The following is a 27,401-nucleotide window of genomic DNA, read 5'->3' as shown; positions in this document are numbered from 1 at the left end:
TTTCATTAATTTAACATGGAGAAGAGAATCCGATCATAAGTTTGCTATTTAGCTCTCAAAGTTGATGCCCTTGTCTGCTTTGGAAAGTTGACTGGCTTTTGTACCTGTACAGGGAACCAAATGCCCAGACACAATTTTACAGAGTCAGCTGGTACTTAGCTTGCATAAAAGTATATATATCCAGGTCATTGTCTCACTCTTGCAGCCACAGAATAATCCATATGCCTAAGAGACCATTTGAGAAGTATTCCTGTTTCATATATTCAAACTTTTTTTTTTTTTAAAGTACTTTCCTTATTTCTCAGTGAGGAGGCAGAAATAAGTGGCAATGTACACTTCTTTCCTTTTTTTTTTTTCTTTAGATGGAATCTCACTCTGTCGCCCAGGCTGGAGTGCAGTGGTGCGATCTTGGCTCACCTGCAACCTCTGCCTCCTGGGTTCAAGCGATTCTCCTGCTTCAGCCTCCCAAGTAGCTGGGACTACAAGGCATGTGCCACCACACCCAGCTAGCTTTTTGTATTTTCAGTAGAGATGGGGTTTCATCGTGTTAGCCAGGCTGGTCTCAATCTCCTGACCTCGTGATCTGCCTGCCTCAGCCTCCCAAAGTGCTGGGATTACAGGCGTGAGCCACTGTGCCCGGCCTGTACACTTAACTTCTTATCACGTTTTTTTATGCAGGAAAAAGAGGAATGAAACGAATATTTATTGAAAGTATACTATGTGCCATGCATTGTGCTAGATGCTTCACATACTATTCAGTCCTCATTGCAAGCTTGCAGGATGTAGTTTTACAGATTGCTGGGTAATTTTCACTGAATGAATGTGTGGAAAGGTTAGCAAATTGCCCAAAGTCCCCTGTATTTGACACCGACTGCAACGCTCTCGAGCCTTCCATGATAGAAATGACAGCAAGGCACAAGCTTGGCAACGTTACAGTTCAGAAATCGGCCTCTTGGAGATTGTCACATCCCATCACCACGAGTTGATGGGACTGAAATGTACCATATGTTCTGAATATAGACAGGGTCAGAACTTTCATTTTCACCGAGCGTGTGGTAATTAAAAACCTTACTGAAAGCAAATGATGGAGGATGAGCTTTAGAGCATCTCTGAGGCAACTTCTAATGAATGCAAAAATAACTGGAGTTGTGAAGTCACATAGCAACCACCCTCTCCTTAAAGGTTAGGTATGAAGGTCAAGTTGCTTTCATCACCCACATTGCAAAATATTTAAAGTAAAGCATATGCTGCAGAGTTTGAACGACCATACATAAAAACAATATTGTTTTCAGTCTAATATTAAGTGTAGCAAGCCAGATGTTTCTTATCTTATTTAAATGAAAAAAAAAATGGAGCTACTAGTGTGCACATTAAAACTTGTAACCAGATTGTAAGATTTGGGTACAACCAATATTTCATAATTCTTTGCAGTTCCTTTAACATCCAGCACAGAAATTACCATGAATTCTTGTTAAATGAATGAATGAATGAGGGCTTGTTCCTTGATTCAGAAGGCAGAAGACAGAATGTAACAAAGAATCTTTAACACTCAGGAAATAAAAACACTGATCTAGAAGACAGAAAATCTAAAAGCTAATGAGTTGAACAAGTCATTTCAACTTTCTAGTCTGTAGTACTTTATTTATCAAACGAAAGGTTTGAGAAACCCCATCTAACACAGTGATTCCATGATCCTATGAATCAAAACCCAGTTATCAAGATGAAACTTGACCTCTGATACCTTTCTTGTTATCTAATTACACAGGAATTGGGCAAAAATGTGGCTTAAAAAGAAATACAGAACTCAAAGATTAAAAAAGAACTATCCATCTTTAACTATCCCTCCCCAGCTTACCAGGGGACTCCTGAGTATATAACCAAGTTGGAATTTTTTATGGGACATCAGCAGCCATTGAAAATACAGCATGACCTGGTGCCTAGCTTTATCCTTCTGTTGAGTATGGAGGGAAAAAGGGTGGCACTGCAGAGGTTAAGACCAGTCGGGGGTCTATCGGTCTTTTAATGTTTCTGGGTCTCAGTTTTATTCATATTTAAGCAAATAAGCCTGTGTAGACTTCTCTCACAGGAAAATCAGCAAATTGTATAAGCGAAATCAGATTAAGCATATGAGTGCCTTCAGAAGAAAAGTTAGTTGGGGTGTCTATGTTTTGTATGAATCTGAAGGAGGAAAGTCAGACAAACTAGAGAAGGATAAAAAGTGTCCTTCTGCTTGCTGCTGGAGTACCTTGGATCAGGGGAGTACCTTTGGATGGAGGCTTGCGGTGGACAGCAAATTGGGGAGCAGGAAGCAAGACGGGCTTGATATTCCTGAACATTCCTCACAGCAGCACGGAATCTTGAAGTCTTAGAGGAACTACTCAAGGGGGACCTCTAGTCATATTCTCATAAAACGTGATACTTGAACTTCCACCATCAATGGAGTAGAAATGAGTTTATTGATTTTGCCAAAGCAGGACCCTTTGAAGGACCTAGGAGCTTCGGAGCCCCACAAGGGATCTACTGGGAGATTCCTTAGCAGCTTTTGATGTCATAGTAGTGAATTTTCCAATGCAAGTAATAGTGAGAAATGGGGTCCGTATGAGCAGTTTTGCAGCAAATCCTTAAAGTGAGCCTCAGAGCAGCAAAAAAAAAAGTGGTAACTTCTGGCCGGGTGCAGTAGCTCAGGCCTGTAATCCCAGCGCTTTGCGGGACTGAGGTGGGTAGATCATGAGGTCAGGAGTTCAAGACCAGCCTGACCAACATGGTAAAACCCCATCTTTATTAAAAATACAAAAATTAGCCGGGCATGGTGGTGCGCCTGTAATCTCAGCTATTCAGGAAGCTGAGGCAGGGGAATCACTGGAACTCGGGAGGCAGAGGTTGCAGTGAGTCGATATCACGCCACTGCACACTCCAGCCTGGGTGACAGAATGAGACTCTGTCAAAAAAAAAAAAAAAAAAAAAAAGTGGTAGCTTCTGTCAGTAACCATCTTTTAGTGAAGAGCAACACAAATGATTACAGATCCAACCTATTCCACATGAAGACAGTTGGAGAGATTGGAAAAGAGAAGGGTCGAGGATCATTTCAAACTGAAAAAGATTTGAGCCAGAGTTAAAGAAAGTTAGAATGGGCTGAAAGGAAATTTATAAAAGCCTTATTTTTTCCTGCACAGATAAGGGCCAGGAGACAAGATCAGGTCTTCTAACTCTGTTCAGTGATTTCTGAACATTCTGAGTTGCCTCCCCACCTCAGAGCTTTAATAAGGCTCCTTTTCACTCGTTCTCTCGTACCACACAGGTCAGAATAAAAGGAAAACAGCAAGATAGAGTTGGAAGCAATTTTCCACATTCTTAGAAAAATTTCCAAGCAGCATTTGTATTCTATACGCCCTTGGGTCTTTATAGGCCCTCTTTTGGATGAGCTGCCTTGTACCAGGTCACTCAAAATTTAGAAAGGTTAAATAAATGAAGAAATTTATGTCACTTGCTCTTTAAGCTAACCTTTCCTAAACCTCATCATAAACATTATCTTCCTTCAATAGGACCATTTGTTGAGCATTTAAGAGCACCCCTCACCCTGTAAATGTAGACACATAGATGTACTGTATATTCTGAAACATCAGGGCTTCTGGATGTCTTTTTCTTTTTTCTTTTTGTTTTTTGTTTTTTGAAACAGAGTCTCACTGTGTCACCCAGGCTGGAGTGCAGTGGTGCAATTTGGCTCACTGTATCCCCTCCATCCACCAGGCTCAAGCAATCCACCTCAGCCTCCTGAGTAGCTGGGACCACAGGCACATGCCACCATGCCTGGTTAATTAAAAAAAATTTTTTTTGTAAAGATGGGGTCTCACTATATTGCCCAGGCTGCTCTCAAACTCCGGGGCTCAAGCAGTCCTCCTGCCTCAGCCTATCAAAATGTTGAGATTACAGGCATGAGCCCCTGGGCCTGACCAGAATGTCTTTTTCTTACCAGAATCCAATGAGTTCTGTGTCTTCACAGACAGCCTAAGTTTTTGTTTGTTTGTTTGTTTGTTTGTTTTTCTCGCTGTTAATTCCTGATCTTCCCTATTCTTTGGAGATTGCTCTGTCTTGAAGTTATTACATGTATTATATCTCTTCTTCAAAGGGACAAATTTGAATTATCCTCAGAAATCCTCTTATGAGATTCAAAAAAGATGCATTTAAAACTTAGGCACAGTGGCTTATGTCTGTAATACCAACATTTTGGTAGGCTGAGGTGAGACGATCACTTGAAGCCAGGAATCTGAAGCTGCAGTGAGCTTCTGTGATTGCATTACTGCACTCCATCCTGGGTGACAGTAAGACCTGACTCTAAAAACAAAACAAAACAAAAAACAAAACAACTTCAGTCTCAGAGACAGGTACTGTTTGAGAGAAGAATAATGTCTCAGAGGATTATCACTTTAAATAAAACACCATCAAACCCTTTCAGCCGTTCTCAATTGCTTTTATGCCCAACCAAAGACACCAAATAACCTAAAATGTGTTCTGGTATGAAAACAGACTTTGCATTGTAAAAATGAGCCATTTATTCTTAAGTTTCTTTAGCCTTGCCAGTAATGAAAAGCTGCCTCACTGCATACATGACTTTAATGTACATATATTCAAGAGTGAAGCAAGACTGTGGTAAGCCAGGTAGACACAGTAATTCATGGTTACTCATGGGCAGGCAGTCTCATGGGCTCACCTACAGTCATAGCCTTTTGCCTTATTTCACTTGTATTTGTTGAAGAAAAGCAGTAATGAACAAATAAGATATAGCTGCTAGCACAGCAAGATGTGAAACGTTTTATGACCTAAACACAATAATCCACAATGCAAAAAAACCCTGCAAAATAGAGCAGAGTGAATCAAATTCAGTAGAGAATTCCTATATTTTTACGACAATGGCTGATATGCTTTAGAATACTTAATTCCAATCTAGGTCCTTAATTATATCATAAGAAAAGGTGTTGAATTGGGACTGAAGGGTAGGAAAATATGCTTTTTAAGTTGGATTTGTAATAGAAACAAATGAGAAACTAATAAGAAAAAAATGAGATAATTAAACATGGAGCAGATCCAGATGGGGCAAGACATATAGAGCAGTTTTAAAGCAACCTTTACAGGATACCAGTCTGGTACCTTGTATGATTTTTCCTAGGCTGAGGACCTGACAGATCCTAAAAAACTACCTTGTGACATGCATTCTGCTCTTCACAAAGAGCATACCTAAGCTCTTCACAAAACTCCTTCCTCCAAAGAGCTCATATTTCAATGAGGGAGAAAGAAACCGACGAAACAATTTAAAATACCCTAATATGATAAGTCATATATATGGCAGTAGTATCCCTATTGTCTAGAATAAACCACTATAACATTGTATTGCTTAGAGTCTAAATTTATTTAATGTAATTTTCTGATTGCCCAATCCTCAAATTTTATTCCCCTCACTGCTCTTTTTTTTACTGAGAGCCTAATTTACCTATAATAAAAGGCACAGATTTTAAGAGCACAGTTCAGTGAGTTTTGGCAAATGTATATACTCATGTAATCAATACTATAATCAAGATATAGAACATTTTCATCAACCAAGAAAGTGCCTCCCTAATTTATAACACCTTAGCTTAGTTTTGTTTATTTTTGGTTCATGTAAACAGAATCATACTGTATGTACCTTTTAATATTTGACTCCCATCAGTCAAAAAATTGTATGAAATTTATCCATGATATTATAAGCATTAAATTTTTTTCTTTTTATTGCTGAGTGTTGCCCAATTGTATGAATATACCACCATTTGTTCATCCATTCTCAAGTTGAAGGCCATTTAAATTATTTCTGGTTTGAGCTGCTGCAAAGAAAGTTGCTCTGAACAATGTTGTGTAAGTCATTGTGTGATTATATTTCTTTCTCTTGGATGAATATTTAGAAGGGAAACTGTTGAGTTCACACATTGTATTCTTGAACTCTTATTTTTACTTATTTCTTGATGATCTACATCACATCTTTGAATACTGTATTAGTTTGTTTTCATACTGCTGATAAAGACATACTTGAGACTGGGCAATTTACAAAAGAAAGAGGTTTATTGGACTTAAGTTTCCACATGGCAGGGGAGGCTGCACAATCATGATGGAAGGTGAGGAGGAGCAAGTCACATCTTATATGAATGGCAGCAGGCAAAGAGAGAGCTTGTGCAGGGAAACTCCCGCTTTTAAAACCATCAGATCAAGTGAGACTCATTCACTATCATGAGAACAGTGCAGGAAAGACCCGACCCCATAACTCAATCACCTCCCACCGAGTTCCTCCCATGACATGTGGGAATACTGGGAGATACAATTCAAGATGAGATTTGGGTGGGGACACAGCAAACATAGCAAACACTTTTGCTGAAGTTTGGTTAATGGTATGTTTCTTGAGAAATGGTGTATTTTTCAAGAAATTATATAGAATATGTTTGTTTTCTATGTACACAAATAATACATTTTTGAAACCCATCTCTTTCTTCCTCATTCACTATTAATGTCACAACTCTAGAATAGACCTTATCATCATTCACCTGAAATACTGCATTTTGAGGTAGGGACAGTATCTTTATACCATTATGATCCCAGTGCTTGGCACATGGCCGAAGGTTAGTAAATACTTGTCAAATAAAATGTGTGCCTCTGCTGAATCACCCAAACTGATAGTTTATTGGTGCAGTTTAGTTACTATCTTTTAACTGCAACCCAACCTCATCAGCAGATGATTACTTTTAAAAAAACAACAAATCAAGGAGCAAAGACCCCAATGGGACACTGCTTAACAAATGTTGATGATACGAAGCTAGAATAAATCAGAAGTGACAACTCTTTACAAGAGGATGGGGAAACATTGGTTGGATTATGTATCATTTGTTCTTGAGATACCTTCATACACATCACTGTTCATACACATTTCATACACATCAGGACTGTTTACTAGCAGAACACAGAGTTGCATTTCAATTAAGCCATTAGTGATGGATTTTAGAGATGAAAATTAACAAGATCCTATATTTATACAAATACACACATACACGAACACCTTCAAAAGTCAACACTATGCAAGATTCTAGCAAGAAGTGATGGTCATAATTCAGATCTACCTGGTCATAGAGGCAAGGCCTACACACTTTACATATTTTTCCTCTTAAATTAGCCTTCCATTAAAATCTGGCGCTCAACAGCCAAATACCTGGTGTGAATTTATCCCTGTGCTACAGTGACAGTGATTCATCCCCCGAGGGTCCATCCTGCATTATCCTCTTGTTCTTACACACTTTATATCCAATTCATCCAGAAATTGTTTATCTATAAAATATATCCAGAATATGACCACTTTTCTTTACCTCCACCTTGGTCCAAGTCACTCTCATCTCTTGCTTGTATTATTATAATATCCTTCTATCTTGTCCCCTAGCTTTCATTCTTATTTCTCTTCTGGCAACCAGCTGACAGGGTGATTCTTTTAAAAGATAAGATAGATCATTGTTATTCTATCTCCTTCCTGACACTTCACCTCCCACTATTCCACTCCTGTATACCCTGCACGACAACTATTCAAGCCTCCTTGATATTTTTTGAACTTCTCCCTTGGGACTGTGCTTGTACTTTCCTCTGCCTACCCTTACTGGCGAGAGACTCTTCAAGTCTTTGTCCTAACGTCACCTTCAATGAAGCCTGCGCAGACAACCCTAATCTCAACACCCTCCTGCCTTCCAATCTTTCTTATTTTGAAGCAACTATTACTTCTTTTTACTACTTATTTATATTATTTATTGTTTATCTTTTCCAATTAGTTCTACAAAGGCAAGCTTCATAAAGTCATTTCTATTTTGTTCACTGATACATCCTAGGTGTCCGATGCTAGGCATATAGTAGGTACTGAATAAATATTTATTGGAGAAATGAATAAATTTGCATTAGATGCTTTTGGTACAAGGTACCAGACAAAAGGTACAAAGGTATGAGGTACAAAGATACAAGGAAGTTCTTCCTTGAGGTTAACTTCAGTATGGAAACTTTAGAAAATATATTTAAATATACTGTTAGAATAATTGTTCTAGGTCAATTTTTGAATTTTATGTAGGACTACGGGTAAAAGTTATTTTACCTTGGAGTGGAGGACTGTTTTTAAAGGAAAAAAAAAATTCTACAATTTTTCTAGGTAGTTCATCTAGTATAAAACGTTGCTAAAAATCCTTCAAAATTGAAACAATAAGCTTTTCTTTACCGTGCAAGAAAAATATTGTCATGTTCTGGGATCAATATTTTAAAAATTCAGTTGTCTATGGCACAAAATGAATATTGAGAAATTTTAGAGGAAATTACACATCATACTATTCAAGCATTGACATCGTTTTAAGAATTTCTAGCATCACATCTAAAACAAAATATGTGCTTCCCACACATCAATCTTTCAAATATCACTATTACTTATATTTAGATGTTGTTTTTTCTTTAAATTAACACATTAAATATATCTAAACACTAGAGTTTTGTATTACTACTACTGATGGAAAATCAGTATCACTTAGGACAAATAGATGAGAAAAATCAAATATATATTATGAAAACCAAAAAATTTATTAAATTCTAGCAAGGTACTATTGCTGGCCTAATGTTCTGAGTCTGAAGTCTTTCTCTTCTATGTTGAAAATGAAGAACACAAAAATGTTAAAAGATACAGAAACATATGCTATAATATAAAATCAAAACTTTCTTTTTTACATTATCAGGATAAAAAAAATTTAAGGGATAACTGTCTCATTTTGAGTTGCAATATATCCAGATTCTACGTTTAACATCATCTCTTGTGTCACTAGTGTCCGAGGGTGGTTAGTGCAGACTTTGTCATTCAATATTTGGATTTCAATGCTGACCTCATCACTTACTGACTCTGCAACCTTGAGCTAGATAAATAATATCTCTAAGTTGTATTTTCTTTCATCCATAAAATAGAGCAAATAGTGCCTATTTTGCTGATATGAGATACGACAGTTAAATAATATAATGTACAAAGGCACAAATCAAGTGTTTTAAATGTTAATTCCCTTCTTGACCAAAAAGATTCTTAGCTTTTAGTTTCAATGACCAAAATATTCTCTGTTCATTCAGGTCAACATGAGTCCTCATTGTCAAGGGTTCAAAGTTCTATTTAATGGGTTTATGACTTATACTTTGTAATTGACATTAATATTAAAATGTCATTACAGCTTTAGAGGAGTTTGTTATGGAAGTCTTACATAGCAAGTATTATAGATTGCTTGTAAACTCCCAAAACTCATATGTGGAAATCCTAATCCCTAATTTGATGGAGATGGGAAGGAGTGAGGAAAAACTGTCAGATTTATTGGATTTCACAGGAGAACCACAGAACTAGGGCACTATTCTTCAAGATAATAGAAGAGTGAACACAAAGGAGATTCAGAGATCATCTACCTCATGGTTTCAAAAGTGGGGGACTATTGCCTTTCTTTCAAGGACTAGACAGTCTCTGCCAGAACCTTGCAGGTGGGACTCACAGGCAGTCTCCTGGTGAAACACTCAGTGGGCCTGGAGGTCAAGACATTAAGCCAGAGAGGGTTACTCTTGAGCCTTAAAATCTCATGGATTTTACCTTACAGTATGGACTTACTTGGGATCCATTATTCTTTTCTTCTTTCTTATTTCTTCCTTTTGGAATGAAAACATCTATCCTACATCTGTCCTACTATTGTATTTTGGAAGCACATACCTTATTTGATTTCACAGATTCACAGATGGAGAGCAATTTGCCTCAGGATAAATTGTACCTTCAGTCTCACCCATATATGATTTAGATGACATTTAAATGAGACTTTAGATTTTAGACTTTTGAGTTGATGCTGGAAAGAGTTGAGACTTCTGTGGCTGTTAGGATGTAATGAATGTATTTTGCATGAGAAGTACACAAATTTTGGAGGACCGGGGCAGAATGCTATAGACTGACTGCTACAGACTGTTATGCTCAGTCAAAATTTGTGTATTGAAATCCTAATCCTCAGTGTGATAGTATTAGGAAGTGAGGCCATTAGGAAGCAGAGCCCTCATGAGTGATCAGTGCCTATAAAAGAGATCCCAGAGCCTTGTATCTATAGCCATGTGAGGACATAGCAAGAAGGTGCTGTCTATGAATCAGGAAGTAGGCCATTACTAGACACCAAATCTGCTGACACCTTGACCTTAGATTTTTCAGTCTCCAGAACTGTGAGAAATAAGTTTATGTTGCTTATTAGCCACCCAGTGTATAACATTTTGTTATAGCAGCCCAAATAGATTAAGACAGCAAGCCTAGCCAGTTTTGAATGGAGAATAACTGGAAATGATAGGGATAAGTAAGAGTTCTTTAGAAACAGGATAATCTCTCAATGTCTACAGGTAAACATTCCATTTATATTAGAAGAGGGCTGGCCCAAAGTGTCATGATATAAAATCTGCTTGGGACTGGGAGGAGTGATCCATGCCTGTAATCCCAGAACTTTGGGAGGCCCAGGCGGGCGGATCAGTTGAGCCCAGGAGTTTGAGACCAGACTTGGCAACATAGTGAAACTCCACCTCTACTAAAAAATACAAAAATTAGCTTGGACATGGTGGCATCACGTGAGCCCAGGAGGTCAAGGCTACAGTGAGCCATGACTGTGCCACACTGCACTCAAGCCTGGGCGACAAAGCGAAACCCTGTCTCAAAATAATAAAATAAAATAAAATCTGCTTGGACTGACTTGCTCAAGGACAATTCTTCAAAACTGGAGAAATTTGCAAAGGTCACCACGGACTCAACAAGAACATCTCACATTTTCAGTTATTTTGTGCATCCCACATTTCATTGTGCTTCCATCTTCCACTGTGAGAGCCACATACACTGCTGCAAGAGGAAATTGACATTTGGGGCATATTTCCCCCTGCTGTACAAAAGTCAGAACAATTGAGGGTGAAGATATGTCTTTATATTTATATAGCTATTAAAGTGGTTGGTTAAAATTATTTGAATAATTCAAAAAATTAAGCAGGAAAGCACAAAATATCTGTAAACTGAGAAAGATACAATCACTTATTTATGGAACACCAATTTTAACTTTATATTTTGAAAAGATGCCAATAAATATTTACATGTTTCTCATTTTTTAAAGACAAAAGCCAGGGAAGAAAATGCAGACTACAGTGAAAGCTTGTGGTTTAAATTCCCTTTTTAGATTTTATAATAACCTTTATCTTCCTGCATTTTCTTCCTTTATTAGTATTATGGAAGAGCCAGGCTTAATTATCTCCTTTTAATTTGTGTTTCTTATTTCTTTTGTTTGGCTCATGCATTTGTTTATTCCTTTAGATGTGGATTGGTGAGGGAGGGGTAGAAGAGTGAAGACAAGGAGATTCTATGTCACCTTTTATAAGAGAAGTTAGATTTTATTTTCTTATTTAAATTTCAAGAGATGATTTGTTAGACTTAAAGCTGTGGGTGGTGGAGAAATTCTTTGAAGAAGAAAAGTATTCATTCAGTAATTATATCTGTTAGTAGAGAAAGAAAGAATCACTAAATAAACAAGAGTTCCAGGACAATCAATAACTATTTGAAGGGAAAAAAAATCAAGTTACCACAACTTTTCACAAAAATATCAATTCAAGATAGATTATGATTTAAAGATAAAACAAATACATAAAACTGAAGGCTTAACTGATTGCTTATCTGATCTTAGGAGGTAAAAATAAGAAATCACAGTAGGAAAAAAAACTATAGATTTATAAAAAATAATGAAAACAAAAAAGACAAAAAACCTGGAGAAATTACTTGGCAACAAATAAAGTTACTGTAAACAGGTAGTGTATAAAGTAAATATATAAAGTTTTGGTATTAAATAATAAGGACAACCTCTAGATCTCATTTGAAATTGGCCAAAGGACATAAACAAGTAATTAAAACAAGAAATAAAAATTAATAACAAACATAGAAAACAAATTCTATCTCACTAGTAATAAAAATAGAATAATAGCGTCTAGTTACAGTCAGGATAGAATAAGCACATTCCACCCAACTTCTGCTAATTTCAACAAACACCCTGGATACACTTAAAGGACTTATCCAGAAGATTTTGAAAGATGGATTCAAGAAGATGGTTGGGCTAGTGATGACGGAAGCCTTGACTGTGAGTTCCCTATATATTTTTGTCTCATCTATATCTTAGTCTGTGTGCTAGAGAAGCCAGCAGCAACCCAGACTACCAAAGGGTACAGAATAAAAAGGCCCAGAGGCCAGGCGCGGAGGCTCACGCCTGTAATCTCAGCACTTTGGCAGCCAAGGTGGGCGGATCACCTGAGGTCAGGAGTTTGAGACTATTCTGGCCAACGTGATGAAATACCGTCTCTACTAAAAATACAAAAATTAGCTGGGCGTGGTGGCGCATGCCTGTATTCCCAGCTATTCTGGAGGCTGAGGCAGGAGAATCACTTGAACCCAGGAAGTGGAGGCTGCAGTGAGCCGAGATCGCGCCACTGCACTCCAGCCTGGGTGACAGAGCAAGATTCCATCTCAAAAACAAAAAAAAAAAAGTCCCAGGAAAAGCCTGTTTCCTCTATCCAGAGGACTGAGAAGAGGGAGGCTTTTTAAGACAGACCCCTTTTTTTACTCTACCTGCCCTAATAATACCACCAAGGACGCAGTTCCCTTCTCACTCCCCGCCAGTCTAGCTGTGACATATAGGTAGCGATGCTCCTTTTTTGCTTCTCCCCAATAAGTGTACTTTCCAAAGGGTCTGTGCAGTGGAGCCCTACTAATTCATCCCTTCCTGAGGTGGGCGCATGTCAATGAAGAGGTGGTGACCCTCCTCTTCCCCAAGCATGGCTAGGGCAGATAGAGTAGAGTGGAGCTCTGTAGAACTATCCCAGTCCCTCATTAAGCAAAGGTAAGCAGAGGCAGCATCTCTCTACCTTCTCCCATTCCCACAGTTGGAGAGGATTACTAAGAAGAGAGAGGTAGGAAGGGGATCCTTTCAATCTGTGTATGAAGTCCTAGGCTTACCCTGAAATGACCTTTGCAGGAAACTGACCACAATCAACACAGCAAAAACTTTGAGAACTGAATGAATTATGGCATGAAATATCACACTGGTTTCAGGTTGGCCTCTGGGCAGCAGTGCACAAGTGGCACAGATCGGAATAGCATTTTTAAAGGCTTTAAAAAATGAAATTGAGAGTTGAACCATGCCCTTATGATCATAGATCCAAAAATTCTCAACAAAATGTAAATACATAAAAGGGATAAGACACCTACACCCTGACCAAGTGGGGTTCATTCTAGGATGCAAAGTTGGTTCAATACTCAAAAATTAGTTAATGCAATCTCCCATATATACAGTCTAAAAGAAAAAAGTTTATGACTATCTTAATTAAAGCAGAAAAGCCTTTGATAAAATTTAACACCCATTTGCGCTAAAAACTCTCAGCAAAGTAGAAACAGAAGGAAACTTCCTCAGCATGATAAAGAGAATCTACAAAATAACCTACAGCTAATATTACGTTTAATGGTGACAGACTGAATTCTTTCTCCCAAAGATCAGGAACAAGGCAAGCATGTCTACTCTCACCACTTCTTTTCAACGTAGCACTAGTGCAACCAGGCAAGCAAAAGAAATACAGTTTGAAAAGGAAGAAATAAAATCTTTCTCTGCATAACCAAGGATTAGGCAGAGTTCTTAGACATGAAATCAAAAGCATGATCCATAACAGAAAGTTGATAAATTAGAGTTTATCAAAATGAAAAATTTGTGTTTTGCTAAAGGAACTGTTATGAGAATGAAAACTCAGGCTACAGATTGGGAAAAAGTATTTCCAAGTCATATGTCCAACAAAAGACTTGTATAACCAGAATATATAAAGAATTCTCTAAACTCAACAGTAAGAAAACAAGCCATCCAATTTAAAAATGGGTAAAATACTTAAAACTACACTTCACCAAAGATATACAGATGGCAAATAGGCATATGAAAAGATGTTCAACATCACTAGATACTAGGAATATGCAAATTAAAGCCACCACGAGATACTACTACACATCTTTTAGCGTTGCTAAAATAATGGCAATATTGGCAATACCTACTGCTGATGAGATAGCAGAACAACTGGATCTCTCATGCATTGTTGGTGGGAATGTAAAATGGTACCACCATTTGGGAAGCAGTGTGATAGTTTCTTATAAACTGACAGATATGACTGAGCAACCCCATTCCTGAGTATTTACACTAGAAAAATGAAAATGTATATTTACACAAAAACCTGTACATAAATGTTCATTACCTCAAACTGGAAATAGTACAAATGTCCTGTCCCAGTTGGATAAATTGTTGGATGTCCATATCATGAGATATTACACAGCAATAAAAAGGGACAAACTATTGATACCCAATAAGGATGACTCTCAAGATATTATTCTGAGGTGAAAAAGCCAATCCCAAATAGTTATACAGTGTGTGATTTCACTTTATGTAAAATTGTCAAATGACAAAAATATAGTGATGGAGAACAGATTAGTAACACCAAAGTTGTGGATGGGGAAATAAGTGACTATAAAGGGATAGCACAGGGAGATTTTTTTTTTTTTTTGGGGGGCGGTGATAGAACAGATCTATATCCTGATAGTGGTGATGGCTGTACAAATCTACACATGTAATACATGTAATAAAATTAATAGAACTATATACCACACCCCACCAAAAGCAAAAAGAAAATGAAGAGAGAAAGTACATGGAAAAACTGATGAAATCCAAATAATATCTATCATTTAGGTAATACTATTGTACCAAAGTCAAAGTCAGTCTTGATAATTGTACTAAGGTTATTTATATATGATGTTCTTTTGGGGGAAAGCAGGATAAAGGGTACAGGGGAACTGTCTGTACTATATTTTTAAGAGCATTATTGAAGTATCATATACATAATATTAAATACACTCATTTCAAGTGTATAATTTAACAGTTTTAAGTAAGTTTACAGAGTTGCAAAACCATCACCACTATTTTTAGAGTATTTTCATCACCCTCAAAAGAAACCTTAGAGGCCGGGCACGGTGGCTCAAGCCTGTAATCCCAGCACTTTGGGAGGCCGAGACGGGCGGATCACGAGGTCAGGAGATCGAGACCATCCTGGCTAACATGGTGAAACCCTGTCTCTACTAAAAAAAAAAAAAAAAAAAAAAAAACTAGCTGGGCGTGGTGGCTGGTGCTTGTAGTCCCAGCTACTCGGGAGGCTGAGGCAGGAGAATGGCGTGAACCCGGGAGGCGGAGCTTGCAGTGAGCTGAGATCCGGCCACTGCACTCCAGCCTGGGCGACAGAGCGAGACTCCGTCTCAAAAAAAAAAAACCTTAGAATCATTTGCAGTCACCCTTGTTCCCATCCTCAATTCCAGGCAACTTTCTCTCTCCATAGATATGCTTTTCCCAGTCTCCGTACAATTTCTGCAGCTTCTATGTTAGTCTAAAATTATTTCAAAATAAAAATGTTAAAAAATAATTTTGAAAACTTATGACCTTAGAATTTGTTTTACTAATAAATTTGACAAAATTATCGGACATTCATGTTGACTCTTTCTAGGCAAATGGATATTTTAAAGACTTCATATACAATATATATTAGAAAAAATACAAAGAACAAGATTATGATGTAGTTCTGTTAGTCAGTGCTTAGAAGCACTAGTCTTATTAGAGCACCCAAGATAATGCAACAGAGAACAGAGAAAATTCAGCTATTATTGCTGACAAATTTACCCCAAAGAGACAAGTAAGAAATACACAGGTATGCAAAGCACTTAACTAGTTTATTTCTGTGGTTAATATGATATTTAAAAATAAACCCTATGAATTCTGAAAATCAATAGTAAAGGAAAAAATGTTAAAATTTCAGATTAAAATAATAATAATGTTGATGAACATTAAAGTATTCCTTAAAGACTTTTACCAAAAGAAAATTCTGACAGAGAGGAAAAGCGATATAAAAATCTCAGAGAACTTCAATACAGAAGGTACTAAAGTACTTTTATACTATAAAGTACTATCTAGTTACTATATGTATGTTTGTATACATGCATATGTGTATATATATGATATGTACACGTATATGAATGTATTTAGTAAATATATGTGATTTACAGTGACTTAAAATGTAATATTTCTGAGTTTTAAGTTTACTTAGACCAAATAAATAAAATGTATTCTTAGTTTTCAGATAATAAAAAATAATACCTTTTAAAATAAAACAATTTTGATATAACACCTTATTCAAAAGAGACAAATAATAATGGAGTACAGATTGGTGTAAGCTTTTTAGAAAACAATCTTGTAATATGTATCAAAAGCCTTAAAATAGTTCATTATCTGGTTTTAGAAATCACCTTTGTAAAAAAATACGAGGTGAGGACAAGAATTATGTGCAATGCTGCCCTCCATATCTTTGCATTTTAATGATGAAAAATTTTTTGAAAGAAAATACTTGCATGTAAAATGGTGAACATTTTGAGTAATAAAAAATCTACATTATAGAGAATAAGTCAAAAAATTGTGTTAAGTCCACACAATGGACTTTTAAAGGTAATCTATAAAGATCATATTGATGGAGACAATATCATACCATGGGAAAATGCTTATAATGTAAAATTAATTTAAAAATCAAAGTACAAAAGCATATATATCATACATTATATTAAAATATATTTATATTTATTTAATTTATGCTGATTTATATACTAAAATGTTGATAAACATATATTTATATTTATTAACATAGAGAGATTACATATTTGCATATACATTTTATTTTATATATTAATATATTAACATGTTTATTTTATACACATATATTCATTTACACATATATAATACAATATTGATAGTGATTAATCTGAGTGGTGGGTTTAAAGGATGCATTTATTTTGTACTTTATATTTTTGTCACAGATGGGTTTGTCACAGCATATGTATGTGTAACATACGAACATGTAATAATATTATAAAAAGAAAAAGGACTATTGGCTTACAGTGAAGAGACCTTGCACCTAGTTATTGTGCTGCCACTACCAGGTAACCCCAGGCAGATTGTTAAAACATTCTAGTTCTCAATTCTATCACCCGTTAAAGGAGGGGTTACATTGTGCCATTTCAAAGTTTCATTATAGCTCTATGCTTTTTTTTTTTATACTTTAAGTTCATGTGTACAACATGCAGTATTTTTACATTTGTGTACATGTGTCATGTTGGTGTGCTGCACCCATTAACTCATCATTTGCATTAGGTATATCTCCTAATTCTACCCCTCCCCCCACCCCACTACAGGCCCTGGTGTGTGATGTTCCCCACCCTGTGTCCAACTGTTCTCATTGTTCAAGTCCCACCTATGAGTGAGAACATGCAGTGTTTGGTTTTCTGTCCTTGTGATAGTTTGCTCAGAATGATGGTTTCCAGCTTCATCCATGAAAAATTGCTCATCATCACTGGTCATTAGAGAAATGCAAATCAAAACCACGATGAGCTACCATCTCACACCAGTTAGAATGGTGATCATTAAAAAGTCAGGAAACAACAGGTGCTGGAGAGGATGTGGAGAAATAGGAACACTTTTACACTGTTGGTGGGACTGTAAACTAGTTCAACCATTGTGGAAGACAGTGTGGCGATTCCTCGAGGATCTAGAACTAGAAATACCATTTGACCCAGTCATCCCATTACTGGGTATATACCCAAAGGATTATAAATCATGCTGCTATAAAGACACATGTACAGGTATGTTTATTGTGGCACTATTCGCAATAGCAAAAGACTTGGAACCAACCCAAATGTCCATCGATGATACACTGGATTAAGAAAATGTGACACATATACACCATGGAATACTATAGCTCTGCTCTGTTATTTTGCAGTTCAATTATCTAGCATGTCTGAGGCCCTATACAAGGCAAAGTAAGATGGATGAAGTGCACTTAACTTCAAGGACTTTAATGTCCAATCAGGAGGAAACAATCATGAATATACATACGTACATTCATATAGCATGAGGGAGAACTTGGTGAGTGCCATGAGGGGTTAGGTTAGTAAAGGGAAAAACCACATCTGGCAGGGCAAGTAGAAACATTTTAATGAAGGAGTTAGCATAATCAGCCTTATCTCTTCTACTCCAACTTCAGCTGATTTTCTCCTCTATAATTTTCTCAATTAGTTTCCAATTTTATTCCATTAGTCGTTTGGATCATTATTAGTTTTTATTTCAATTTCCTCTGCAGTGAGCCCTGTCAGCAGCCAAAGAGTGACACAGAACTAGTGAATTGGAATCCAAAAGAACAAATCGCAGCTCAGTTAACAAATATGTTGGCTAAATGCCGGCCTCAGTAGGAAACAGTCAGCCAAAATATTTATCAACAGGATTTTAATTCTACAGTTTGATTTAAATTTCTGCTCAACTGAGTGTGTGGTGTATCTAGCTGGTTAACTCTAGAATTCTAATCAAAGGACTGTCAAAGCAGCAAGACAAATATTTGTGTCAGTGCTGCAGTTGCTAACTTCAGATGAGATGGTGTGCCCTGAGTCCTTGGCAGCCCTTTGAGGAGTACTTTATGGTGCTTATTAACTAGTTTTTTGTGTCATGCCAGTTGTACGTCCCCACATTGCCATATGGGCTTCTAGAATACGAATTCTGGCTTGTTAATGACCCAATCTTGGTAGAAAAATGCACTTGGAGTGGTTTTCTGGTAGTAATTATAAAAATAGGCATTCACACCAACTCAGGGGAGCCTCAGGTGTGACCATTTATCTGGATGTGGGGTCAGCTGCTGTGTCATCTTCTTGGGGAAACTTCTCAAGGAGTGGTGAGGCTTCCTTTTAATCTTTCCTTCTCTTTCTGCTCTCTCCCTCCTTCCGGCACCCACACATTTCTCTGTGGGAAGAGAAGAACAGAACTCTGTTCTTCCCCAATTCATCACCGCTTCTTAAGGGAGAGAAATGTTGTTTTGGTTATTCAAATAAGTGTAGCCTATCATCATACTAAGCTCGAATGGTTAGACTGAACCATCAAGCTACTTCAGGAAGAGGGGGGTTACACAAAAAGTATCGGGTATTCATGTTTCAACCTCTTGTCGGCAGAAAAAAGGATAGGGAATCAATGTTTGGTTTAAAGTCCCATAAGGAAGTGGCCATTCCCTTCCAAAGAAGTATAAACTGCCTCCCCTTTCATTGTCATGAAGTGAAGAGATTTCTAAATAGGAAAGGAGCATAGAGAATTTAGATGTGAACACAGGGTATTTAGAAAGGCAAAATTACATCACTAAGCATGCACAGAAATCATCACACAGGGGTCCCCAATCCCCAGGCCATGGACCAGCACTGGTCTGTGGCCTGTTAGGAACCAGGCTGCAGAGCAGGAGGTGAGCAGAGGGCAAGTAAGCATTCAGCTCTGCCTCCTGTCAGATCAGTGGCAGCATTAGCTTCTCATAGGAGCGCAAACTGTGAGCTGCACATGTAAGGGATCTAGGTTATGCACTCCTTATGAGAATCTAATGCCTGATGATCTGAGTCTGAAGTGGAACAGTTTCATCCCAAAATCATCTCCTTCCTTCCCCACCCCACATCCATGGAAAAATTATCTTCCACAAAACCAGTCCCTGATGCTAAAAAGGTTGGGGACAGCTGATCTATCACTGTAATGAACATGGAGATGGACCACCCATATCTTCCTCCATGCCTGTTGCAGCTGGGACTGCAGTTAGCAATTAGTCCCCATCTATCAGTCTCTGGAGATCACCTCAGCTGCAAAGTTAACTATAAACAATAAAGAAGGAAATATCCTGATATGAAAGAGAAGGTGGTTTCTGCCATATTGGGAGGAAATAAAAGTTCTGCCTGAGTTAGAGATGCCTGGAGAGAGGGTGTGTGCGTGTGTGTGTGTGTGTGTGTGTGTGTGTAAAACAGCAGTGCTGAAACACAAGTTGAGAGCTGCCCTCTGCCTCCTTCTTTAGGAATAGATGGAGTAGAAACTGTAGATGGACTTTGGCTTGGAGTGCCTGGGCCAACCTGGGCCAGCCTGGGCCTTAGAGTGCCTGGGTCAACCTGTCTACCACAATAAAACAGAAATAGTAGAATGGTATCTTGAAGGAGAAGAGAGAGATGAGAAAGCACGTTTCAGTTTTCCAGTGGCTGAATGTTTGCAGAAGTTTCTACAAAGAATGGGAATGGGTCAAAGGGCCAATAAGCTGAAAGAAACCTTCACTTTGAAAGAGGAGGACATAGAGAGGAAGTTGGCAGGAACCATGAACCATCAGCAGGTTCTAGAGCTCCACCAATGACCAACTGGATTCATTTCCAAGAGCACTTAGCACAGTGAATATAAACAACTACTTCAGAGGTGGCCAGCGGGGATCCAGATGACTGCATGAGAAATGGACTGTCTTCCTCTGTGTTGTGTAGTTATACGAGTACCCACTCTGAACCCAGATAACATACTGGAAAGAGGACAGGAAGGGGAAATTCCTTGAGAGGGGAGAATCACTTAGATAAGAAGTTTGCACTTTGAATTAACTATTTAAATTCTCAATTGACTATTTACACCAATGTGATTGTGTTAACCTGGACAAGACTGCAGTGAATTGGAAGTGACAGTTACCTCCAACAGGCAAGCTAAGGTTTCCATCACCATCAACCCAGAAATATAGGCTCAGAAGCAAGTTATATTCTGTTGTTAACAAAAAAAAAAAAAAAAAAAGAAAAGCCATATCTCTTCACATCTGAATTGTCACTAAAAAAAATTAAGCCACCAATGTATATTTAAAAGTAACATGAAACACTTGATTCCACCAGATATATAACTGAAAAGTGTTCCACGATAGGAAAAATATAAACAATACACGGCATTAACCCATAAGACAAATACGGCATATGACAACAAGCCACAAAATCAATACCCTGAGTCCTACACTGGTGCTCTAATGGCTTACTCCTAATCTCACCCCTTCCACTATTATGCAAGGGTACCTTGGGCTGGGGCTGCCCTTAACCATCTCTGCATCTCAATTTGCCCATAGTAAAAATAAGCAAAACCCAACGGTATTCATCATAAAACACTGAGCAAATGCTAAATGACAATAATTAAAATTCAGAAAAAACTAATCTTATCCCTATTACTCCTGTCTCTATACACCATGCCGGATATGATTCTGAGAGACTTCTGGAAGGCAGTGGGGAGGGGAGGAGGAGGCAGTTGCTGGCAGAAATTCAGAGAATCTGCAAGTTATTTATGCATAAACTGAGTGGGACAGGGCTTGCTATTTGAATAATGCATGCTTCTGTTTTATCGAACCCATTCCTCACCCACACATATTATAGGAGCTGTCATGTCTTATTTACACACCACAGGGTACGTTGCTCAAATAAAGAGGGCAAAGCAATATGGAGCACATAGAAAAGAGAGTGTTTACATTGAAAGTGTGAGTATTTATTAAGCAATTCAACACATTTTAGATACATTTTTAAAAGATGAAGTAACGTGTGTTGACAATGTCCATGGTGAAAAGGAGTTATTTTCTCCCCAAATATTCAGCAGGCTGTTTGAACAGGTAGTACCTTATTTCTAGATTGTTGTTTGAAATTGTCCTAGTTCCAGCTTTTTAAAAATCTCCCTGAGCGTCAGTTTTCTTGTGTGCTAAGTGGGAGTAAGGAGATCTCTCTTGCAGGGTTGCTCTGAGGATGAAATGATACACCATATATCAAGCACTGGAAGTGTGAGTCTGGCACACTGTAGGGGCCTTGTCCCCTTTATCCCTGGGTCAAAATGTACCCCTCTGTTCCGGTTTCCTTAGCTCATATTGAGGGAGGAGATTGAGGGGATGTATTGCCATGAAACCTTTACAAAGAGCATGGATTATTTCTCCCTAACGTGGTCTGAATATGGCCTTAACACACACAACCAAATGTCCCTTGGATAGAGCTGCTAGAAGACGTGGGAAGCATGGCGAAGGTGAGCAGCAGAAAACAACAAAAAGATGGAGAGGGAAAATTAGAAAAAAGAAGTTTGTCCCTCCATTTCCTTTTCTCTGGTTACTACTCTGCACACGCCTCATCCTCGTCCCATCTTTAGCCCCAGTCTGTGTTGCAGTCCCAGCATACACAAACGTCTGCTCACTGTCTAAGGTCATTATAACATTTTGCTTAGTTCCTCAGACAGTTAAAAACACTCTTTCATGAATTAGCCCAAGAATCTCTGTATGTTCTTTTCTCTTTTTTTTTTTTTTTTTTTTTTTTTTTTGAGATGGAGTCTCGCTCTGTCGCCCAGGCTGGAGTGCAGTGGCATGATCTCAGCTCACTGCAACCTCTGCCTCCCAGGTTCAAGCAATTCTCCTGCCTCAGCCTCCTGAGTAGCTGGGACTACAGGTGCCTGCCACCACGCCCAGCTAACGTTTGTATTTTTCAGCAGAGATGAGGTTTCACCATGTTGGACAGGCTGGCCTCAAACTCATGACCTCAGATAATCTGCCTGCCTCGGCCTCCCAAAATGCTCAGCCACCATGCCTGGCCTATCTTTGTATGTTCTTATATGTGATGTTTTCATCGCTTCTTTCAAGTCCAGTGTGTTCACCAGATTGTGAGCTCCTTGAAGCTAAATTGTTATTGTAATGATTATTAACATATTACTAGTTACTGTATGCCAAACAAATAGTTTTAAAAGATATTAGCTCATAAAATATTCACAAAAGCCATCAGGTAAGGTGTTGTTATTATCGTTTTCTCTCCCACTCCATTTTTAATTTTTAAATTGTAGAACCCATATTCGTAGCCACATTGCATCTTCCCTAGACTCAACCTTCTTTCTCTTTTGAAGTTCTTCAAAACTTCATGGCTCTCACATGACACTTAAGCATACTTTGTACACGACACAAGCTAATACTCTTCAAAAAGTGCAATTACTGTGAGTTATGAGTTTTATCCCATCTGCTACTTCCAGTTTATACCTTTGTTATTTAATAACTATTGCTTCCCTCACTAGTTACTTCAAACTATATTTCAAAATCAAGGGAGAGAAAATGATGACTTGTGAAATCACCTAACAAAGCAAAAAATAGACTCAATGTTTTGATTTCATTTATGTGTATTCACTAGATTTAAGGCCTGCTTAAAAGCCTTAGAAAATTGATTTAAAATACTGACCTCTGACTATGTATGACTGCTGCATCATCATAACCACCCACCATCAACTTATATTGAATAGTAATTCTATGCCAGCTATCATGCTCCACCATTTAAATATATTATCTCACTTAATCTTCACAACAACACTATTTACAACCTTCTTCACAACAGGAAATCAGTGCTTAAAAAGATAAATGTTTTACCTGAGGTTCCATCCAAATAGCAAACCCAGGACTCAGACCCAGTTGTCTCTGATACTAGAGTTTTTATTCTTTACTATGCAGTTCTGCCCACCAGAATTTATACTGCTCACCCATTTAATCATAGTCTAATCTTCGGAAGGCTAAAAGTTAACTGGAACAGAAATCCCTTAATCTACTGAACTTCATCATGAGAAACATGCCATACCTTTGAGAACCCACAACAGTCAAGAGATAGAATGTGGCCCAAGGCAGTTCAAATATGTCTAAGGGTATTTTTCAGCTACTTTCACTCATTGCCTTTAACACAACAAGCACTTAATTAACATGTTGATTGACTGATTGAATAAATAAATAAATAATCAATAAAAGCAACTTGACGAGGCATAAAATTGTTAGTACATAACCCTTCTGGCCTAAAGTTTATATAGAGAGTGTTCCACTATCCTCTAGCATTTAATGTGGCAGAGACTCGACACTAGCTTGATTTTGGTTCCCTTTAAAAGAAAAAAACATTCTGGATATTTACATGCTTTGTATTGGGACAGAAAACTAATCATGGGGAATTGAGGATTGAGTTTCCATTATTTCTTACTGAAATGGGGTAAACATTTTCAGTTTGCATCCTTGCTTTTATTCTCAATTCTGCAAAGTTAACTGTAATTAAATTAAGCATTTAAAGCCTGATATCATAGAGGTCAATAGCACAGAGCGTGAAGCCAGACTGCCTAAATTCAAATTTTTACAAGCTGAGCAATTTTGGGCAAGGCACTTAACATTTCTGTGCCTATTTCCTATGTGTAAAATTTCCTATATGTAAAAATCAACTAGTTAGCTCATGGAGTTATTGTAATGAGTTAATACATGTAGATAACTTGGAAGTTCTTGGCACTTAGTAAGTACATATTCGTCAAGAACATCTAGTACGATTTCCAGGATCCAAGAGGTGTTCGTTTAGTACAGATCCTCTGGAATCGCTGCTATCTTCTTCTCTCCTTACTGCATATATTTCCAACACTCTTGAGGGAATGAATTAACAGAAATTCCCTGCATGTCCAACTACCTGGATTCTTTCCCCCTCACTCACTGTGCTTTATTGTCAGAACTTGGTCTGTAAAAACCCATTGCATCATTCCAGTTTCCCCAGCACAGCCTGCTTCCCTTTATCCCCATTCTTTGCCTGTTGAAAGGGAAAAACTGTCTCAGCATAGATGTAGTAAGAGTGATGCTAAGGGTTTGCACTTGTTCAGGAAGTGGATAAAGGTAATGAATAGATAGAACTTATTAGAAATATTTACAGAAAACATGGCAAAAATAGAATAAACTGGCTGCTTTGTGAATTCCTACCCACACAATAAGGAGACGACTGTTCAGTTTTCTGGTTCAGACCTGAGTATAGAAATGAGAAAGTATTTCCCTACATCTTTTACACTGGTAAACTGTTTCAGAAGGCAGGCTGAGCATCGAGATTTTACATTCAATTCCATAAGCTGAACCTACACGTGGCTGCTAGAGCTTCCTCGCAGTATGACAGCTGCTAATTCCAAGGGTGAACACTCCTGGAAAAGTAAGCAGAAGCTCTATTTCCTTCCACGATCTTTGCTTCAGAAGTCACATCACAGGCCCACCGACAGCCCACACCTTGACGGGAGGGAAGTGAAAGTCATATTGTAGGAAGAGCATGAAGGATGATGATTATAACATCTGCCCCATCTCCCCTTAGACTCTGACTAAATTGGCCCAATGGTCTCTCTCAGGTGTAATGTCATCTCATGGCTGGCTCCTCACAGGTGTGTGTTCCTGCCATTCCTCTTGCAGATTCTGGTCTCCTAAGGCTTCTGTCTCATCTTCCCTGCATAGCTAGGCCCTGGGTTCACTTGCCCACATTTGCTTGGCTTTGCTCATCACCACTATGCCCACTAAGTGTCAGCTTTGTCTGATATGTTTTATACATATGCCCTTTACCTCTCTGTCTCTCCTCCAGTAAAGAAGGGAATTCCATATATTTCAATATCTTTAGTCTTAGCTAGTATAACTAGTTCTGGAAAGTAATGTTCTGAATAATTTATCTTCCTGCAATCCTGGGCACATATGATTAAGCATAAATAAATGTATTATTGGCCCTGTGTGCTCAGAGTAAATCTGATTATTTTCCAACTTGAGGCAGAACTGGAAAGAGAATGGGGGTTGATAGGTAGTGGAATTCAGGGTTGCTGCTAATTAGGTATTAAAAATGCCAAAATATACCAAAATATAGGTCCATTCAAATCCTACAGAGCCTAGATTTGTCCAGTTGGATGCAGTAAGTGTTAAGATCCAGCAGAGGAATATGGAGATTACATGTCCACTTTAGAGACCCAATTGTTTAGGAACTGTTACTATTTCAAGAGTATACCAAAACATTCAAATGGTGAGAAAACACATATGTAACTGCAGCAGATGGGCTATTAGACAAGTTGTAAGAAAGAAAATGATGGCCGTGGCCTTAGTGATAGAATTTTACTTGATTATTGAAGACCACTTGGAATATATCAACAACAATAAAGAAAAACCTTAAAACCTCCCATTTACTCATAACCCAGAGATACATGATATGTACATTTTAGTAGTTTCTGCTAATTTTGTGCATATAATTACATTTAAATAGTTTTAACATAAATGGGATCATATTACCTCTACAGCTAAGTATTCTTCCTTTTAAACAGCACTGTTAGGCCAGGCGTGGTGGCTCATGCATATAATCCCAGCACTTTGGGAGGGCAAGGCAGGTGGATCACGAGGTCAGGACTTCAAGACCAGCCTGACCAAGGTGGTGAAACCCTATCTCTACTAAAAAAAAAAAAAAAAAAAAAAACACAAAAATTAGCTGGGTGTGGTGACGGGCACCTCTAATCCCAGCTACTTGGGAGGCTGAGGCAGAGAATTGCTTGAACCTGGGAGACAGAGGTTGCAGTGAGCTGAGATCATTTCACTGCACTCCAGCCTTGGTGACAGAGCGAGACTCCATCTCAAAAAAAAAATCCCAAAACCAGAAAAACAGTACTGTTTCATGATCTATGTCCTTAAATACTGTTTGCAAAGCTCATTGTTACTGGCTGAACACTACTGAGTCACATGAACATAATTTATGTAATCACTTCTCTATTGTTGTACCTATAGGTTGTTCTCCTTGTTTTCATATTTCACTATTGTAATTAACATTGTAAAGAGCAACTACCTCTATACAGAGGGTTTACATATTCATTAGTTCCTATTTCCATTGGCAATCATAAGGAATTTAGAGCATCTTTCCCCCATGCCCTAAACAATAATGGCTATCATAATTCTTAAAACCTAAGCAATCATAATAATTGAAGATGTGCATCTTATTTAAATTCATACTTATTTGATTATTAATAGAGTAGAACATTTTATGTGTTTATTAGCCACTTAAGAGTCTGCCTTAGGAATTGTCAGTGGAATTATCCATATCCTGTGTATGTGTATCTGTTGGGGTATGATAATATTTGAAGCGTGAATTTATGTACCAATCAAGGATCTTAATTATGAGTGAAAAAATATTTGAAGTATTTCGAAGGGTCTTTAAGAAGGCTTGGAAACCAATCCTAAGGCTAAGCAATCAGGGAAAATGACTGCTATCTCCCTTTTCAACCAATTCTGGTGAAGAAATTACTGCCCCAATGGCAATTGCCACCAGAGTGAAAGAGCCCCTTTTCCCTTGTGTCTCATTTAACCAGCTTTTGAGTCAAAGTCTAGCACTGGCATGACCAATCTGAAACCAGTGGGAGGGAGGAAGCTTTTGTTCCTTCCCAAAACCCATGCGATAGAAATCTCTTAACCATAGAAAGAGGTTTAGAAAAGGCTGGACAGCTAAAACAAATGTGAAGTTTCACTATGCTTTAGAGTGGGAGCCTCCTCTCTATCTCTTTGTCCTTGGCTTGACCCACAGTAATAAGATGAAACAAATTGTGATAATATGAACATATGTAGAGATCACCCTAAGATTA

The 27,401-nt window shown here is 37.9% G+C and overlaps 1 protein-coding gene across 4 annotated transcripts in view; it reads right to left on the bottom strand.

The window, feature by feature from the left end:
• Positions 1–27,401, bottom strand: part of CPNE4 (copine 4) — a 505,087-nt gene that overhangs the window by 297,809 nt on the left and 179,877 nt on the right. The gene's annotated exons all lie outside the window — the stretch shown is intronic.

Source organism: Papio anubis, chromosome 2 (assembly GCF_008728515.1).
Source record: "Papio anubis isolate 15944 chromosome 2, Panubis1.0, whole genome shotgun sequence".
In the NCBI taxonomy this organism is placed as follows: domain Eukaryota; kingdom Metazoa; phylum Chordata; class Mammalia; order Primates; family Cercopithecidae; genus Papio; species Papio anubis.
This window is presented reverse-complemented; position numbering and strand designations above follow the sequence as displayed.